This window comes from Chaetodon trifascialis, chromosome 2 (genome assembly GCF_039877785.1).
Source record: "Chaetodon trifascialis isolate fChaTrf1 chromosome 2, fChaTrf1.hap1, whole genome shotgun sequence".
Taxonomy (NCBI): Eukaryota; Metazoa; Chordata; class Actinopteri; order Chaetodontiformes; family Chaetodontidae; genus Chaetodon; species Chaetodon trifascialis.
Genome location: NC_092057.1, coordinates 22279792 through 22287070, shown reverse-complemented (window position 1 = coordinate 22287070; position 7279 = coordinate 22279792).

The following is a 7279-nucleotide window of genomic DNA, read 5'->3' as shown; positions in this document are numbered from 1 at the left end:
CACGGCATGAAAGGTGGAAACATCACTGGTCACAAACACATTACTTGCACTTGTCCATCTTGGGAGCTTGAGCAAAACTCTGAATGCATCATTAAATGCGACCTGAAGCCTTTTCTGCACCACAGGTGGGCTGCATAGGGTGGAACACAGCAGGCTCTAAAAAGAGCTGCTTTAACGTCATCTGTGCACAAATGAAATTGGCGTGCTAGCAGATTTGCTTGTGCATACATTTTGCAGCACTGGCACTGCACATCATCATCATCATCATCATCATCATCATCATCATCATCATCATCATCATCATCATCATCATCACATAGATCATTGCTGATGATGTGACCCAAATATTTTACTTTGTTCACCACATTCAGTGCTTGGTCAGCCATTAAGAATGAAGGAAAATTTAGCCTCTGATCCTCTTTGATTTTAGCATTCATGGCAGCACTTTTAAATTTGAGTTAAATATGATGCCGTACTGCACACCATAACAGACTCTGAGCGGTAGCTGTAAGCCAGCGCTATAAGGAGACAGGATGACTAAGTTATCAGCATGTCAGGTGGTTAATAAAGCTGTCCCCCTCCACACATCCACATACATACACATTCCTTTAACTTTTTAGTAGGATCATCCATATACAGACCGCAGAGAGCAGGTGGCAGTATTCTGCCTTGTCTGACCCCACTGGTCCACAGGAATGGGGCAGTTATGCTCTTACCCCACCTGGTTTGCATGGTTTGATGTAAATACCAAAAATGCTAAATCCTTATCAAGTATGGGGCGACTCCTCGCTCTTGTAGGTTAGCAAACAATTTACCATGAATAATTCAGTCAAAATCTTTGGACACATCCAGGTAACACATAAACACTGTAGTGTTATGTCGTCTATACTTTCTAACAATTTCCTTCAGTGCATATACATAAATCTGTGCTGTGTTTATTTTTAAAAGCAATTATCAGTGGTTATTATGTGTTCTTGAAGCCTATCCAAGATAATGTTCTAATACCTTGGAAAGGATGCTAGCCAGGGCATTTGGTCTCTTATTTTCTATGCTGGATATTTTACCAGCTTTGTATTTCACTACTGGCACTAGCAAGGCAGATAACATAGAGTAAGGTAGTATGCCATGCATTAATAATCCAGAGACACTCATAGCAAGTCGTACTGAGATCCTGTGTGCTAGCATACTTCAGCTGTTCGACTATTATTTGGTCAGGGCCACATGCTTTGTTCACTGCCAGTTTCTCAGTGGCATAGCGCTTCATCATAACCATAATAACTAACAGCATCATTATGAGGAACATCACTAACATGAAATTCGTCACTCTTAACACAGTTACAAATATCCTTATAATGTTTTCTCCACAGTTCAGCAATATTTTCTGACCCAGAAACCCCATCAGTACTGGATGGCAAAGGCATCTTGCTGTTATCGCTCATCTTAATTTATTTCCCAAATTCATAAACATGATTCTGCTGAAGTGTTTTGACCATGGAGTTTGCCCTCATGGCCTGCTCATTTCTTTTAATAAAGCAGACAGCATATTTAAATCTAGCGTTCTTATGTCCGCACTCTGGGCCATGCCTTGCGTTTCCTGATAAAACCCAGTTCTTACAAGCTTCTTTGGCCTCTAAATGGAGTGCAGTTCCATCCAGGCCTGAAGTTTTGTTGTTTAATCCTTACTTGGCAGCATGATTTACTGTCATTTTTATACAATTCATAATTTTATTACACATTTCACATAGATCACTACTGTGTTTTGGTTCTTCCAGCTAATGTTGCCACAGAATAACATCTATCATATATAATATAAATATTACTTTGGCTCTAATAAATCTGAATTCTAATATCAAAAGTCATCTTTTGTATGTGATGTGTTGTGGCCAAATCAAACAAGAGTTCAGCTTTCACAGTAAAATCATGAGCATCGGCTGTATGTATACGGTGACCCAGCCAACATGTGGTATGCCATGATTCACTGGTATATTTGTGGCTCTCTGCCAACAACAACACTTCACTGGGAAGGACCAGCTCATTATCTTGACCGACTAGGGAGTTATTATCTGAAATATCAGTGTTTATATCACTCACAACAAATACACATGTATAACATTCTCTAATAAAAGAACCTATAAAGCTGCCGTACTAGGAAATATATCTATTTAACTTTGTAATATAGAACTTTAATTGCTATAAACCAGTCCACATCTAGCCTAATTACACAGATTAGTGGATCATATTTCTTTGCCAAAGAATAGCCCCCCTCCAGGTCCTCTGCCACACACGATTCCCATCCTTAAATCTGTGGTGGACTCCCCTACCCCATGGACATCACTGTTAAAAGAATGAAGTTTATCTAAGTCTTGTTTAACTGATAAGGACTCTTGTATATACAAGATATCATGTGTGCTTTTGTCCCCAGTGCTCTGTCCTATGTGCATAATCATTCAAGTTATGGCAAGACTCTAACAGTCAAGAATCATGATCAGATTTACATTGCAGCAGATGCTCCAGCGTCAGACACACACACATTCCCTGCAGCAACAGATGTTTTTCCATCCACCGTCATAGAAATGCTTGACTAAAGTCTCTCCTGGCCCAAACAGTGGTTCATACATCTCACTGCATTACGCTCTGGGGTCCTTTTGAAGGAACTAAACCGCCTTTGAACATCTTTGACAAGATACATCAGGGCAGAACTTGTCTTTCAGGTAATTAGCCTTTGTCTCTGAGTCTAAGTCAGGCGAGAATTTTGTTGCCAAAACACTCACCAGCTTAGTTAGTATGTTTCCCCCAACGCTAGTTCCAACAATGCCAAATTATATTTTCTTGACTTGTTGATGACCAAAGAATTCATTTTCTACATGTGGTCTGGTTAACTGATCATCAGTCAAAAATGTAATATTTTTATTATAATATTTCTATCCCTGACGCTGTTTTTTTGGCATGTGTTTATGATGGTGAACTATTGAATAGCTTGCCATGAAATTTAGTACAGTTGTTCATGGCCCCCAGAGGAAGATGCCCAATGACTTTGGTGATGCCCTGTTTGTTGCTCTAGTTCCATCATGTGGTTCACATTTGTGGTACAGTGGTAATAACTTTTGAATCCCTTCACTTTTTATCATCCATCCATTAGTGAGGTGGCTGTTATGCTTCTCGACTCCAGCAGAACAGACTGGCATTACTAAAAGCTGTAGCTGTAGTTGTTGGATTTAACAGGTTACCATTGCCAAACTTGTATTATCAAATTGTTATGTAACTGTACTTCTATGTGAGAGTAACATATCTATAAAATATTGTTTTTTTTTAGCATTACCCTTAACCCTGATTACTACAATAAATGTGTATTTCTTACTTATGTGTATGTTTAATCTTACTACAGACTGAATGTCTCCTGTAAAGAGCACGTCTTTTTTACTAGCTTGTACACTCGTTCCAAAATGCAAGAGTTTCATTGACATGAATCACTGTAAGTGCTGCAATGCAAATCCATTTGAAATCTATTTTTTCTAAATTTTGCATTCAAGAAATAATGTGTCTGCTTCTTCAAGCACCTTCTCCTTGATCAGCGGCACTCACAGAAAGCAGACCAGACTATAAGTGTCATTATTCAAGAAATGAGAGCGTCTGGCCTTTTCTGACCTGCACACATCACACACCTGTCAATTTCACACTGTGACATCAATATAAGTCTAGAATTTCTACTGTTTCAAATGCACAGGGAAATAAAATGTGTTGAACAGACTTCAAAGAGATGATTTCACATAGATTTTTAAAAATGCAACAAGTCCCCCTATCTGCAATCTGTCTATCTACCCGCAGGCTTCTGGATCGCAAAACTACAGTGACATGAAAAGTTCACTGATGTCAGATAAAGCTGTGATGTGATAAGGTTGAAGACTTTCAGTGGTCCAGCTTACAGTTTAGCCAAGCAGCCTTCTGCTTTACAGGTTGGCCCTATCTAACATGCTCCATGAACACTGTCCAAGGTGCTGATCCTGCTCACACAGTGGTTTGGGAGATACTTTACTGATTAACAGGACTCCTGCTGTACTCAGATATGTTGGAGTCCTGGCGGCCATCAAAATAGCATTAGTGTTATTTTATGAAATTTTGCTCCCGAGTCCCTGCAATTCAGGCATCATTTGATTGGTTTATCATATTCAGAACTCTGGTCTCATTCAAACAACAACACAATATGATGTAATTCATATTAATTTGTATAATTTGGAATCTGGAGAAGGCCAACAAAAATTGCAGCATCTTTGAGTAAATTGCTCTTTCACTTATGTGGCAAAAAGGTTCATTGTTCATGGACATCCACAGCAATTCTGTGGATGTAATTAGAGATTCAGAATTAGAGATTGGCTGTATTCCATCTGTTATGTTGGCCAAGAATACAATGTTTTGAAATCTCAGGGTGTGGGAGGGGGGATTGCATGTTTTTTAAAGTCAAAGGGAAACTACCAGAAAATTAGGAGATTCAGCACCCCTTCCCACCCCAGTCATTTCCGCACAGTATCTCAGAGAGCTTTGTTGTAAAGGTTAATCTCAAACTGGATGCAGAAGGCATCCAGTTTCTTCTCACAGATTCAAGTTTAGTTAAGATCTTGTTGTTGTCTTTTTCATTCAGCATCAGCTAATTGTCGCCATAACGTCATGAGCAATAGCTGTTTTCAACATTCACTGTCTGCTGCTATGCTGCAGTCTCAATCTGATACGAACACTTGTCCCTCTGTAATAATCCTGAGAGGTGTGTTGCATCAAATGACTTCACTTCCATATGGCTATTATGGATACCGAGATATTTTCAGACATTCTTGTGTGGCTCGACAGAAGCTCTTTGTAATCAAATGCTGGAGCCTGAGGCGGAAGGAGGGGGAGGCGAATCAAAACAGCTCCAGTTCCCAATCATTTCAGCCCTCATTGAGAGCAGATATTGACATGCAATGATGTGTGTGTCAATTTGACCAGAGCTCCATCTCCCATGGCCAGACCAGGAGGCACCCATGGTGAGAGAAGCTAGAATGGAAAGAGAGCTTTGGATGAGGAGTGGAAGATGGGAGGGGGGTTTAGCGATGAATCAGGATACAGAGAGAAAAGCAGTGGCAGGGAAACGGATGAGTACATAGATATAGAGAAAATGAAACTATGCAAGATATGAATGGAAAAACTGAAGAAGAAAAAAAGAAAATGTGTTTGAGTAACTGAATGGGTGAGGCTGGGAGAGATAGAGGGGGGGAGATAGCTGGGATAAGATGAGATGAGTCTGTCTGGGCTAGGAGAGATGGATTATTCTGTCTCCTGCTACCTGTGTGGGGGTCAGTGTTAAACTGCCGGGGCCAGATAAGGGCTTGGCAGTAGCTTGAGCGTGGGCAAGCGCGGACTGGTTACTTCATTGATTTAGCTGGAAGTGAGCACAGAGCAATCACCACAGTTCAGACATGTACAGCTGTTCATCAATGTGTCAGGGCCTACAGGGCCATCCCTATGACCACATTAGCCACTGGGGGGACACCATAGACCGAAACATGGAGCATGATGTAAATGTTTTTACGTGGGGATGCACATGAGAAATGGAATCTGTCATCCCAAGACCCCTTCAAGCATCGGTTTTCTGGATTAGGTGCTTATGACACACATCATTCAACAATGAGTCAGAAATACGCAATGCTAATGCTTACTGCAAATTACTATGTTCTTCTTCTTTTTTGTAATTAGAGTATCAAATATTTTTTTTAAATATTAGTTTGATAGCACTGATTGAATACATGTCTCTTTGCATTCACATAATTTGACCACTGCGTATTATTATAGGTCAGAAAATTTGGACAGCTTTACCCTCCCTGTCTAAGACCTTAGAGAGACAAACATGCCATTACAACCACAGCAACCGGGTGAAACAACTACTTGTACTAAAGCCAAGAAAAAGTGTTCTCGTTAAATCGGACCATGAGAAACAATAGACAACAAAGCTTATTGGCCAAAGTGCCAGTTTCACTCCTCAAGAGGGACTTCGAGACTTTAAGGTACGTGATGCGAGAAAACAGTAAGAACTGTGTGTGTTCCTTGTGTATTAACAACGTTTTCAGAGCAGTATTAAATGTCTAGCAGACATTACAGTTAGCTTCCCTGCTTGATCAGCTAATGTTATGAAGCCACTAATGATGCATTCTTAGCGTAGCTAAGTTACAGCTAACTAGCTAAACTCAGTTTTCTTGCTTGCTAATGTTATTGTGAGCAAAATGGTAGCCAGCTTGCCGATCACCAGCTATCATGATGCATAATATTAACTTATGCATTACGATTAACTTATGTATTATGACATTTATTGTTGGCTGTATTATTGAGCCAACAATAAATGACGTAACGGTACAAAACACAGGTGGATATGGTGTTTTTTTTGCCTTTGGACAGGGCCAGGCTAGCTGTTTCCCCATTTCCAGCCTTTCTGTCAAACCATTCCTTTAAATTTTGACTTGGCACATCAAAAATTCTAGATTTTTATGCCGTATCTCATAACGTAGGCCCACTACGAGTTTTTATTTCATGCTTTATCTCAGTTTAATCAAACCCAAAAGAAATGCAAATGCAAAATTGCTCCGACACACAAAACTGTGCATGTACAGACAGTAAACACACAAAAACACAAGGCTGTACTCACCAGGGAGAAGTCTTTTATTACTTGTTCTTCTTGTTCTGGGCCCGGTGCTGTTCTGACATTTGTTTTGAGCGTGGTGGTGTGGGGAGGTGGATGCTGGAAGAGGAACGGTCCAGGGTAGGATGTCTATAATTACATATTGATTTCTCTGGGCCCGCTGTTCAGCCAGCGCTGTGAATGTGTGGAATAAATCACTTGGCCTCTATGATAGCTAAGTATTTATTCTTTTTAATTCTGTTTATGGTGATCTTGATTCATGCCCTTTAACCCCGGCCACGCCTCAGTGCTGCTGCCTCCTTCATGTCAGAGGGAGGTCAGGTACATGACTGCGTGCATGCACGAATGTGAGCATTCAGCAGGGAGATTGCATCACGTCAAGGACATTTTACAGTTACTGATCCTTATCCCAATCTGGGAGATTATTTGTAGAGGCTTTTTCTCTCTTAACTGTGTTTACTCAAACAGAGTCATCTGCAAAGTGGCAGTTCTTCACAAAAAAAAAAAAAAAAAAGAATCACAGGGAAAAGATTTTCAAAGATAAAATAGGAAATAAGAAGAGAGACAGACACACAAGCAGCATCACTGACCTGTTAGACAAGGATTAATACTCAGCAT